Here is a 13048-nt window from a genome sequence, read left to right as displayed (position 1 = left end):
AAGTGTGATGCTGCATACACTCTTACTGGTGGGAAAACAAAAGCTATTCACAACTGAAATGGTCCATTTCTAAAAATAGGGGTATTCTGAACATTTTGGAAAACTGTTAGAGCCGAGGTGGCACAGTGGTTAAATGCAGCACTGCAGGCTACTTCAGCTGACTGCAGTTCTGCAGTTCGGCTGTTCAAATCTCACCGGCTCAGGGTTGACTCAACCTTCCATCCTTCCGAGGTGGGTAAAATGAGGACCTGGATTGTTGTTGGGGGCAATATGCTGACTCTGTAAACCGCTTAGAGAGGGCTGAAAGCCCTATGAAGTGGTATATAAGTCTAACTGCTTTTGCTATTGCTACTGTTGCAGTCACTATGACTGCAGGTCTGTGGTTATGAGTTTAATGAAAGACCTATTGCAATGCTTATATCAAGACAACAACATATTTCCTCTGTGGACAGAATTTAAAACTTACATACAAATTAACTTTTTACTTGAACAAAACGGTTCAGCTGAAATCTGTAAATATAGGTCTGATTGTCAAAAAATGTAGAGGTGATGCAGAAATATGATTTGCATTCTTTATTCTGATTCTTATTTAATTTGTTTCTTCTGTTGTATTTTTCCTGGTCTTGCTAATGTTCTGTGTTTAATATTCTGTATCTTGATATGGTCTACCAGGTAATCAACAAAGCAGTATTCTAATATGTTCATGACAAAACAAGTTGAATGTATCAAAAGCTAATTACTGACCCTAAATACAGCATACTTCACTGTTTTTCAGATCCGTTCAATTGCTTCAGAAGCTCTGAGTGATAAAAATCAATTCCCCTTTTTCTACCAGATGCTCCCCAAATTAGGGATTCTCTACCCAGGAATTGTCCAACTCCTCCTCCATTTCAGATGGACCTTGATTGGTCTCTTTTCTTCAGACACAGAGTTTGGAGAGAATTTCATGAGGACCTTTACTCCTACACTTGTCAGGCATGGAATTTGTATTCTTATATCACAACAATTGTCAATCACTACAACTACAGCAATGCTTAGGGATGCCGTCTCTAAGTGGAGGCAAGTCAATGTCTTTGTTCACTTCATAGATTATTTATCCCTTTGGGACAGAATTCGACTTTTCCATTCAACACTTAACAGTTTGCCAGAACCTATTGAAGAGAAAGTCTGGATAATTTCAGGCTTTGGAGAATTGCAAATAAGAAGACAAGCATTTTTAAAATATGTCCATAGTGTTTGGGCCTACAGTTTTCAGTGGAAAAAAAGACTAAATGACAATTCCTTCAATCCAGATCTCATTGTGCAACTGCAGTTTGGAGATCAGTCACTTCACTGTTCTTTTTCAAAAGACTTCATTTCTGTCAAAGGCCGGAGAAGATGCACTCAGAAATCTCCACTGAAGACCAAAGTGGAAAGAAATAAGATCTGGAACCGATATAACCACCATGTTTACAGTTTGTTTAATACTCTGGCCCATGCTTTGAATGCTGCATATTCCTCCATATCCAAGAGGAGAAAGAAAGAGGGAGAAGAGAGGCTGGGGACTCAAAGGCTGCAGCCATGGCAGGTATGGGGTCCTGACAATGATCCATCAAAGTTACTTTCTTTGGATAAGGAATACAAAGGAGACAAAATTCACCTTTTTGTGCCTCAAAAGGCCAATAAGTTTGACCAATCCAATCACTTTTGGATAATTTCCCTTCGGCGAGGTCTCACTACCCTCTTCAGGCTGGTGTTTTTAGCTTTGTGTTTGTGTGAGTAAAGCGTGGTCAGAGCTGCTGTCTTTCGATAGATAGATAGATAGATAGATAGATAGATAGATAGATAGATAGATAGATAGATAGATAGACAGACAGACAGACAGACAGACAGACAGACAGATATTGATATTGATATTGATATTGATATTGATATTGATATTAATATTGATATATTGATATATCCAAGTCTGGATTATAAAATTAATACTGTTTAATTTTATAATCCAGACTTGGACTTTCACGATTCTGTTAATATAACTTTACAATACAGTGGAATTAGTTCATATGATTGCATTTTATGTTTGCTCTATCTGGTAGAACATTAGCTTGGTAACTTTCTTCTAGACAAATCTATGCTTTCTGGAAATTATCCTGTTGTTTTCAATGAACCACACTTATGTAATATGACAGAAAGAAAGTGAGAAAGGATTCTCCTAAATCTTCAGGCTGAAAAAAAGTTGATAATAGAATAGAATAGAAGAGAAGAGAATAGAAGAGAATAGAATAGTTGGAAGGGATCTTGGAAATCTTCTAGTCCAAACCCCTGCTTAAGCAGGAAACCCTAAACCATTTCAGAAAAATGGTTGTCCAATCTCTTCGTAAAAACTTTAAGTGTTGAAGTATTCACAAATTTTGGAGGCAAGTTGTTCCACTGACAAATTGATTTCGCTGTCAGGAAATTTCTCCTTAGTTTTAGGTTGCTTCTCTCCTTGGTTAGTTTCCACCCACTGCTTCTTGTTCTACCCTCAGGTGCTTTGGAGAATAGCTTGACTCACTGTACTTTGTGGCAATCCCTGAGATACTGGAACACTTTGTACTTTCAGAATTATGTTAAGGTAGCATTACAATATAGTAGAATTAGCTTATCTGGTCATCTTTCGTGGCTGGTCTACCAGGAACAACATCAGCCTCACAGCTTTCTTTCTGACAAATCCATGCTTTCTCGTAATTACCCTGTTGTTTTCAATGGCTTTATGAAAAATATCTGCGTTTGTTTTTTGTGACCCTTGTGATTCTTTATCAATTTTATTCATTATTTATTTTATCAATATATTGTTTGCCAATATATCATTGTCAAAATTTGCTAAACTTTTCTTTTTCTCTTTTGAGGATAGTGATAACACTTGTTCTCTTAGCTCAGGATATTTGCAAGTTACACAGCTTTGGCAGAAAGATTCAATTGTGAAAAGAACGTGTGGGATAAGAAGCCAAAATTTCTGCTTTTAAGATTCTTGGATGTTTCATTCCAGCTTCATCCCTTTCTGAAGAAGAATGAATTTTGCAATCTTTCCCTGCTTAAACTGTACTTGGATCAAAATGGTGATGTAGCAGCAGATCTGAACATCATAAGCATGTTAGTTTTTTCCGGGGAAGATCCCATTAGTAAACAACTAGGCAGTTTTGAAAGACAGAGAATTATTATCAATCAAGATGCTCTTTCACAGCTAAAGTTACTCAACAAGGTGGGTTAAATATTGGCATCATTTATCTGTTTTCCAAACATATTTCAACTGGCTATATTTCAACTGGCTAAGCCTATTCACCAAATATAATGACCTTCAATGAAAATTGAATTTGAGGAGTAGAACTCTTATAGTTTTCATAAATAGCTTGGGAGGCTTCAGTACAATTGGCAAGGTGTCCTTTAGATGCTGTAATATGGAAAACTGTTTCAAATTGATTCAGCTACGTCCAACATGGGATGCTGAGTGACAATTCTTTAGGACTCAGATCATGACTATTTTGTGTCCCCTATGCAGTGTGGTATCTGTATAAAACTGGTGAAAGGGTAAATCAAGTCTTGGGGATTTGGTGCTGATAACATCAACTTGTCTTGTTTCCTTGCCTAAGATTAGCAAAATAGAATGAAAGTCTTTTGATCAATGCCCACATTCCCAGTGGGTGAAAGAGGCAAGAATAAGTCTAATCAAGGCTGGACATACTTCTTGTTGATACCATTGGGAAATTTGCTTTGAATTCAGGGTTTTCTTGCCATGGTTGGGAAGGTTTATAGTCTGTGATGTTCTTAAATAGAACATACATAGTCAGAGTTATCCATAGCTGTCTGTCATGCCAAGGGGATAGAAGAATAGGTCTTCTGCTCCTGGGGAGAAGGGTCAAGGCTTTCCATTCACATGAAATCATAACGACTGTTGTGATGTGCCCTGAGTGAGAAAACTAAAGCACTGAAACAAGGTTTGATCCGAAGAAAAACTCTTCCTCACATTGGAACAAATGAGGGACAATTTGAAAAAAAAAGGTTTTTAGCTTATCCCTTCATATGGAACATTCTTGAATGAATTTTTTTTCATTGTTAGTTACCATAAATGTCTGTGGGAAAAAGATCCAAATGTAACCAATAATAAATAGCATGCCAACTGGTGTGACCTAATTGTGGTTTTTCAACAGAAAGGTCCTTTTTTTGGATTGATTTTAGAAACAACTCTTGCTGTCCTAGGGCTCATATTCACATCCCAAGTGACACAGCAAAAAATATGCCTGACTTATCATTTTCGAGGAACACATTCTCACAACTCACCTCCATCTCATCTTACTCCAATTCTAGGCAATCAGTTTTAGTCTTAGTTCACCAGCATGGTGGCCATATAAAATTAGCAAATAAGCATATAAATAAACAAAGAACAGATGCATTAAGGTTAACAGCCCTAATCTGTAATGAAATTTTCCTTTGTATCTTAATTGGAAAGCTTTCCTGTATACTTTAACTTTCAAATGGGACTGGTGTTGCAATGATACATGTAGTCCAGAAGAAACTTTTCCAAATCCAACTGGTCAGAAGTTTCTTTCTTCATCACAGTTTTATTCTGTTTAGATAAATTTAGTGAAGTAAAAATTTCATAAACTTTTCACAATAAATTTCATTCTAAACATTAATATAACTAAAGCATCTTAATTTAAATTCATGGGTACATGGAGAAAGGAGGAATATATGCTAATATAACCATGTGGAGGCACCACTAGTTATTCATGCTTAAATCTTTTCTCCATTGCTTCTCTCCAGAATTTATTAAGTAGAAATGTCCTTTCTTGCAATGTGATAACACAAAAGCAAAAGGGAGGAACTAAATCTCTTGCAACTATTGGGAGTTCAATATTTCTTATTTACCTAAGTGAAGTCCAGCAACTACTTGACTAATGGTCATGTTTATCTCCATTTTTCATTAAAGATGAGTTCATACACACTTGTCATTCCTTGTTTTTCTTCTTAGACTCTGCCTCAGTCCAAATGTGGGGAAAATTGTCAGCCTGGATTTTTCAAGAGGGCTCGGAAAGGAGAGCCAGTTTGCTGTTATGACTGTGTTCCTTGTCCAGAGGGGACCATCTCCACTCAGGAAGGTGAGTAACACCACAGAAAAGGGTATTGCATTAAACGAAAGCATTTTGATCAACATTCATTTTAAAAGAAACACATCTAAGATTGACAATTTCGTGGTTCTTCTTCATTTTCAAGGTGCCCAATTTCCTCCATAATAGGAGGAATAAGAAAAAGATATTGAAGGATGAGGTAGGAAGAGATATAAGAACATGGTGGATTATGCGAAGTTTTCTTGCCAGTTTGGAACTGTCCTCCCATTTTTACCTTTCTTAGGAACATCTGAATTTTTTGAAATTGAGGAATGCGTTAAGGTCAATGGCTTTTGCTTGCTGAACCCAGTTTATATTACAGCCAAAAATATATTGTATACAAATCAATCAATAAATTTATCAGTCAGTCTTTATTTAGATCATGGAACCACATAAGCAGAAAGATGTAAACCAGGGGACCATGGAGGGAGAGAGTTTGGGTTCAAGGGACAAGAGAAATATACACAAAAACTCATCATAAAAAAACATGGAGCAGTTTTGTGTGAAAGCAGGAATGTAAATTAAATTTATTATTATTGGGGTAATAATGCCTTTTTTATAATTTGCCTTTTTTATTTTAGTGCTTTAATTTTCCTTGGATTATGGATCAAGAGGTAAAACACAAATTTTGTTTATAGCCATTTCAACATTCCCAGATTCACCATTGCCACTATCATAGTTTCCTTGGTTGGAACAGCACTTGGGATATATAAATTGTCCAGAATGCAATGTGTTGGAATGCAGTGTTGGGTTTCCCTATATTCATGCATAGGGTTTGAGCTGCACAGGCTACCAATGTCTCTCTAAGTGCTTTCCAATTCACTTTTAAAGTCCTACATGTTATAGAATCAGGGTATCTATAGGACTTCCTCTCCTTGAGGATGTCTGCACCAAGTAGAAGATCAGACAGATTCCTGAAAAAACTAGCAGATAATGTTGTCTCCCAAAAGGCAGATAAGGGAATAGAGAGTCAGCCCTACTGGACTTAATTTTCACTAATAGTGAGATAGTGTGATATATACACTAATTTGTGTATATGAAAGGTTTTTTTTTTCCTGGGCTGTAAGCAGTCCAAAGTTTGCTTTAAGTTGATTAGACAGAGAGATATGTATGCACGGTCATATTAATTATTTACTATGGCCTCCTTGTCTCTCAGTATCAGTTATTATTTATTTTGTATGGTGTAACAGAATTCAGCATTAAGATAAAATTCACGTTAAAAAAATCACAAAACGTCCCCTTGAGATTATGTAGTTCTTGTAAGGATCCAGGGAGTCTTCTGAGGGGGTATTCCATCACAATATTAGATAATGTTTGCAGGATATTCCCACATTCACAGTTAGTATCATCCCACATTCACAGTTAGTATCATCAATTAGCCCCCCCCCCCAATATTGGCACCTCTTGTGGTTGGCACCTGCTATGATATCCATCTTTCTTGAAAGGTGAAAAGAGATATAAAAGAAATATTACTTTCTCCTTTCTCAGATATTGAAAAATGCACCAAGTGCCCAGATGATCAATATCCAACTCAGAGCAGAGTCCAATGTATCCCAAAAAGAATAACTTTCCTCTCCTATGAAGAACATCTGGGCTTCATCCTGGTATCAATTGCCCTGCTCTTATTCCTATCCACAGGATTCATTTTAATCATATTCCTTAAATACCTAGAGACTCCCATTGTCAAAGCCAACAACAGGGACCTCTCCTTCATCCTCTTGGCCTGCCTCTTGCTTTGTTTCTTGTCCTCCTTTTTCTTCATTGGACGACCAAGTAAAGTCACCTGTCTTCTCCGGCAAACAGTGTTCAGCATTGTCTTCTCAATAGCTGTATCATCTGTGTTGGCCAAAACAATCACAGTGGTGCTGGCATTCTTAGCCTCAAAACCAGGGAACAAAGTGAGAAGATGGTTGGGGAAGAGCTTGGCCAACTCTATAATCCTTTCTGGTTCTGCTGGACAAATTTTCATCTGTGCCTCATGGCTTGGAATGTCACCCCCGTTCCCTGACTCTGACCTGCACTCCCAGCCTGGAGAGATCATCCTGCAATGCAATGAAGGCTCTGTCACCATGTTTTATGTTGTCCTTGGCTATATGTGTTTCCTAGCTGCCATTTGTTTCACTGTAGCTTTCCTGGCCAGGAATCTGCCTGGGGCCTTCAATGAAGCCAAGCTGATCACCTTCAGTATGCTAGTCTTCTGCAGTGTCTGGATCTCCTTCTTGCCCACCTACCTGAGCACCAAAGGAAAGTCCATGGTGATTGTTCAGGTCTTCTCCATCTTGGCCTCCAGTTCAGGACTGTTGAGTTGCATCTTCTTCCCCAAATGTTACATTATAATCCTGAGACCAGATCTAAACACTAAGGAACATCTTATGATAAAAGTAGGGAAATGACTGTGAAATTGTTTCTTAGGCTTGTGACATTTTATTTTTTTCATTGTACTTATTGGGGTTTTGTATTCTTCCTTTGTATTAATGTGACAATTAAGGTTATTTAAAACTTAGTTGCTCCCTTGTTGCAAGATGTCTTATTTAATGAAATAAACATATAAATAATGTAAGACTAATGAAATTAAATTCCAACATTATCATCAAACAATAAAATAAACAATTAATAATTAAAATTGCCATGCAGCCAGAGATGAACAAGCTAAAAAATTAGTTATATTAAGTAAAGACAGCTGAATAGAAGGAACACGACTCCCCAAAGAGAGAGGGAAGGAGTCTTTTGCCTGAGGTATCTTGAACTCTTAATCTGCGTGAACATGGTCACTTTCGCTCTACTGTATATGACTTTCTCTTGAAAGTAGGTGTGAATAGTGGAGGTGGGTATCAAGATTATGCAGATGACTCCTCATCCAACACTCAGGATGTCTACATCAGTTATTTTTGTAGGTGTTAGGTAAATTACGGATCTTATGGGACCTCAGAATTCCGTGACTCTGTGTTGACTCTATCCTAACATCCTTTCTGGACATGTCCAAAAAGTAGAGACCCTGTTTCAAAACAGTGCCAGAAGCTTTCAGCATTCAGCTATGTAAATGAGAAAATAATCCCATTTTCTAAAGGTAGAAAATGACAGGAAGAATCCACCTTCTCTGGAAGCTACCCAGAGACAAACTGTCTTTGCAGTACCCAAACCTAGGGAATTAAAAAAATGCAGATTTCAGGCATATGGGAGGCTATGTGGGAGAGATAGTGATGGAAGAAATGTCCATCTGGGTTCAGTTCCAAATTGGGAAAAAGACACTGAATTCATGGAAGTTGCTTAGAAAGAAGGTTTAATGGTGGTGGGCAGGACCACATGGTTTGAAATCCTGGGCAAAAAGGCAACTGGGGGAGGGGTGGAGATATGGGGGAAGGAGAGAGGAAGAGGGAGAGGGAGAGAGAGATTGATTTATACCCTTCTTGGGCTTTGAATATGAGCCTGTATTCTGATTGGTTGTCAAACTCCCATGGGGCCACGCAGGGGCAAGATTTTAGTCTGGGCCCTTGGTTAGCTTTCTAAACCAGGGTCCTTATATCTTGGTACCAAAATAAAAGTATAATTCTATATTACACCTTGTGTCCGGTGACTTATCGGCTTCGACACCAAGCAAGAGCCTAGTTTTGGGGACAACAAGTTTATTCAGAAAGATCAATGTGGGTTTTTACTTAAATGATAAAAGATGACAATGTGAGAACTGTATTGGATATCACAGCATATTTAAAACAACAAAACGAAAAAAGCAACATAGTTCTTAGACGCAGAGAAAACCTTTGATAATTTGCATTGGCCTTTTTTGCTTAACATTCTGGAAGATATGAACTTTGCTGAGAATTTTATTCAAGAAATTTAATGTTAGAAAGGTCCAATTACGATTAATGGTGATCTGACTAAACCATGTGATATCTAGAAGAGGACAAGGCAAGGTTGTCCTTTATCCCCATTGTTGTTTATCTTAACTCTTGAAATGTTGGCTTGTCATGGCCCAGGAGAAAGGAGAGCAGAAGGGAGGTTCTGTTATGTTGATTGCCTGGCAACAGTAAAGATTCCGATCAGTGGCAGTTGGCAGCAGCCACATTTCAAGGAGAAACAGCCTATATGAAAGAGACTGGGTCCCTTCTCTTCTTTTTGCTGGAAAGGCCATTTAGTGCTGAAGCATAGTCCATGTTGTATGAATTTCACTCTTGACTATTAGGTCATTGGAATGGCTGAGAACTCTGACCTTGTTCTTGAGCCTTGGACCTCATTTGCACATTCGTCTTTGGAGGACATCATCTGCAGAATGAGGTTACCCTGCCACACTTCAGCCATGTGTAGTGTGAGAAAACCTCCCCTGTGGAACTCATACAGATTTTGGGTCCATGACCTCATTTGAAAGATGCTGAGAAGTGATGGAGATACAGATCTTTGCTTGTACTGTGGTGGCCAAGGACATAGGACAACAAAATACTTACCCAGAAATTCAGCCCTGTCCTCTTGGGAAATGGTTCAGATCTAGGTGGAGTCCTAAATCAGGATCAAGTTCTGACAAAACAAGCCAAACACCTTGTCCCATTCCCTCAAAAAACCTAGTGGTTTCAGTGCAATTGCTAGTAAGGAAAGAGAAACTGGATTCTGCTGTTCATTGGCCACACTTAGCAGGGATGGAAAACATAAGAATTGTAATTTGATTCAATGCTGTCTCAGACAAAGTGAGATGAAATATATTGTAAGCATCTATGTGTCTTGGTGATATTCTCCCAATAAGGAGATGAGGGTGAAATTGGGGCAAGCAAAGAGAAGCAATTTTATGGATTTGACAAAAGTTGTCACTTTCTCTCTGTCCCCACAAACACACAGACACACACACACACATGCACACACACACACAAATATATATGGTAACTTAAGAATGTTGATTCAGCAATTGAACTTCTCTATGTCTCAAGAACCTTGGTGGGGGTGAGATGATGGGGACACAAGGAAAGTTTGCTTGTGATGGTCCTAGTTTTGGTTCTTAAACTAACTCAACTAAAAGAGACTTCCCCAGATTATATCAAGGGCTTTTTACTGGAAAGCTTTGTAGGAATGGAAACGTGGAAACATGAAGGGACAATTTATTATGCTTGGTGGGCATGTAAAAGGGCTTTATCATTAGTTTCAAACTCCTACATTCAAAGAGAGGATTTTAAAGATAAATATTCAATTTAAGTGTCTATGGAGATTCTTGGTCATCCAGGCCATGGTTGTCCTGAAAGTATTTTGCAAGAAGCAACTGGATTTTTGTGGTTTTCTTTGAAGATGTTTCACTTCTAATCCAATAAGTTTCTTTGCGGCTGCAAAGATCTCTACTTGGGTTTTTTCTTGCAATTCAAGAGATCAATCAACATCTCCAATTCCTTACAAATGTTCACATGGGTATGGGGTAGAATAGGTTTTTTTAATGGTTTTATTATATGATGGCATTTTAAATTTTTAAATGTTATAACTAGTTCCTATTCACCTATCTGTGAGTTGAGCCGTTATATAAAATTGTTAATTACATACGTACATACATACATACATACATACATACATACATACAGTCATTTCAATGGGAATAATTTTTGAAGCTTGGAGTCTGCGCACTGCAGAAAATGGCACAGGACTAACCTCCTTCAGAGTCCTTGATCCTTTATCCAACCATTCCTAAGGGAATGCAGTAAGTCTGTTGAGATTCTTGTAATATGGGGGACTAACAATAGCACTTCTATTTGATCCTGTTCATGAGTGGTTCTAATTGCTTGTGTCTAACATATTTTCTTTGATTCCTACATACAATCAAAATGGACATAATAGATATCTTCATTCAAATGAAAGGAACATTCCAGTTCTGCCAGTATCATAATTGTTTATGTTTCATGTTTTTACATTTATCCTGCTACTAAGTTGTTCTTTTGTGTTAAGGTCTGGCCTCAGAAGGATAATGTAGCACTTGGGGATAAAGATACAGCCGAGAAGACCAGCACTGGAAGCCAAGATGGAGAAGATCTGAACAGCCACCATATATTTCCCCTTGGTGCTCAGATAGGTGGGGACAAAAGTCACCCAGACGCTGCAGAAGACCAGCATGCTGAAGGTGATCAGCTTGGCTTCATTGAAGGCCCCAGGCAGATTCCTTGCAAGGAAAGCCACTGTGAAGCAGATGACAGCCAAGAAGCCCAGGTAGCTGAGGGTGATGTAGAACATGGCATCAGACCCTTCGTTGCATTGCAGAATGAACACTTCAGACTGGGAGTGGAGGTCAGAGTCAGGGAATGGCGGAGAAATTCCCAGCCAGATGGAACAGATGATAATTTGAACAGCAGAACAAGAAAAGATGATGGAATTGGTTAAACTTTTCCCTAACCATCTCTTCACTCGGTTTCCTGGTTTTGTGGCCAGAAAAGCCAGCACCACAGTGATAGTTTTTGCCAACAAAGAAGACACGGCTACTGAGAAGACGATGCTGAAAACTGTTTGTCGGAGAAGGCAAGTGGCTTTTCTTGGTTGACCAATGAAGAGAAAAGGAGACAAAAAACAGAGCAGAAGGGAGACAAGGAGGATGTAAGAGAGGTCCCGATTGTTGGCTTTGACAATAGGAGTTTCTCTGTATTTAAGGAATATGATTGAAATGAATCCCGTGGTTAGGAATAATAGTAGAGCAAAAGAGGACAGAATGATCCCCAGATGTTCTTCATAAGTCAGAAAGATTATAACTTTTGGGATACATTGGACTCTCTTCTTATTTGAGTATTGATCATCTGGGCACTTGGTGCATTTTCCCATATCTAAGAAAACCAAAGGATTATTTTTTTAAAAAAAAAACCTCTCCTTTCATATTTTAAGAGTCATTGGATACAAGATGGGTGGCAAATAAATTTCATAATCAATCAATCAATCAATCAATCAAATTAGCTTCTTGAGGTAACAGCTGATACTGTGAACATTTTCCAAGATGCATCTCGTAGCATCTTACTAGAAAAAGGGTAACATGATATTATAGAATAGAATATAACAGAATAGAGTAGAGTAGAGTAGAGTAGAGTAGAGTAGAGTAGAGTAGAGTAGAGTAGAGTAGAGTAGAGTAGAGTAGAATAGGGTAGGGTAGGGTAGAGTAGAATAGGGTAGGGTAGGGAAGGGTAGAGTAGAATAGGGTAGGGTAGGGTAGGGTGGAGTGGAGTGGAACGGAATGGAATATATAATTTTATCTTTTTTCTGTTAAGATGCTAAGACATGCATCTTGAAGAATGCTCATGGCATCAGCTATTGTCCCAAGAAGTGAATTTTATTTATATAGATAAGTTCTATGGAATTGGGGGAAATCCTGGGACTTGAAGAATTTCCAGTGAAATGTGGAGAACCTTCATAGTAACCTACAATAGTAGAGATAATTAATGAGTCATTTAGCCTTTCTAGACACACTTCTTGGAACCTGTCACATGGCACCTCTTAACATTCAAACCCAGAGAATGTCTGGAATAGAGAGCAAAACCTAATTACTTTGAAACTAGCATATGTCAAGAAAGATTTCCATGTTAATCCCAGTTAGATAGATAAACAAACAAAAATATTTATACAATTTGTAGGCTGCCTTTTTCCCTGTGATTCTGCATCACTTGTTATTAAAAAATAAAAATCAGAAAAAGAAAAGAAATCCCTGAAAGGTGCTACATAAATTTGGTCATTAAAGATTTGGTCATTTTGAGTCTATTAGACCTTTCAAAAGTGGTTAAATGTAAAAAAAAAAATATGGGAGGGGTATCTAATTCATATAATGTGGTTTTTTTCAAGCCAAAGCTCCATTTTAGTTTCAAAACATTGCATATCTTAATATACTTTAAAAGAGGAGTAACAGTCTATTTAATTTTAAGAGATAAATTAAGTAGAATATATTAACTTATATTCTAAACTATGTACTATGTACATTTTACTGAAGA

At 37.8% G+C, this 13048-nt stretch overlaps 1 long non-coding RNA gene across 1 annotated transcript; it reads left to right on the top strand.

Moving 5' to 3' along the window:
- Nucleotides 1-1058: 1058 nt before the first annotated feature.
- Nucleotides 1059-5117, top strand: LOC148047077 (uncharacterized). Its single transcript, XR_015695762.1, has 3 exons — nucleotides 1059-1567; nucleotides 3011-3223; nucleotides 4991-5117. It is a non-coding gene; the product is annotated as an uncharacterized LOC148047077 (long non-coding RNA).
- The last annotated feature ends 7931 nt before the right edge of the window (nucleotides 5118-13048 follow it).

Source organism: Thamnophis sirtalis, unplaced genomic scaffold (assembly GCF_051295495.1).
Source record: "Thamnophis sirtalis isolate CommonGarterSnake01/CBP01778 unplaced genomic scaffold, rThaSir2_p1.2 scaffold_3, whole genome shotgun sequence".
In the NCBI taxonomy this organism is placed as follows: domain Eukaryota; kingdom Metazoa; phylum Chordata; class Lepidosauria; order Squamata; family Natricidae; genus Thamnophis; species Thamnophis sirtalis.
The sequence above is the reverse complement of the archived record's forward strand: the minus strand, read 5'-3'. Positions and strand labels throughout refer to the sequence as shown.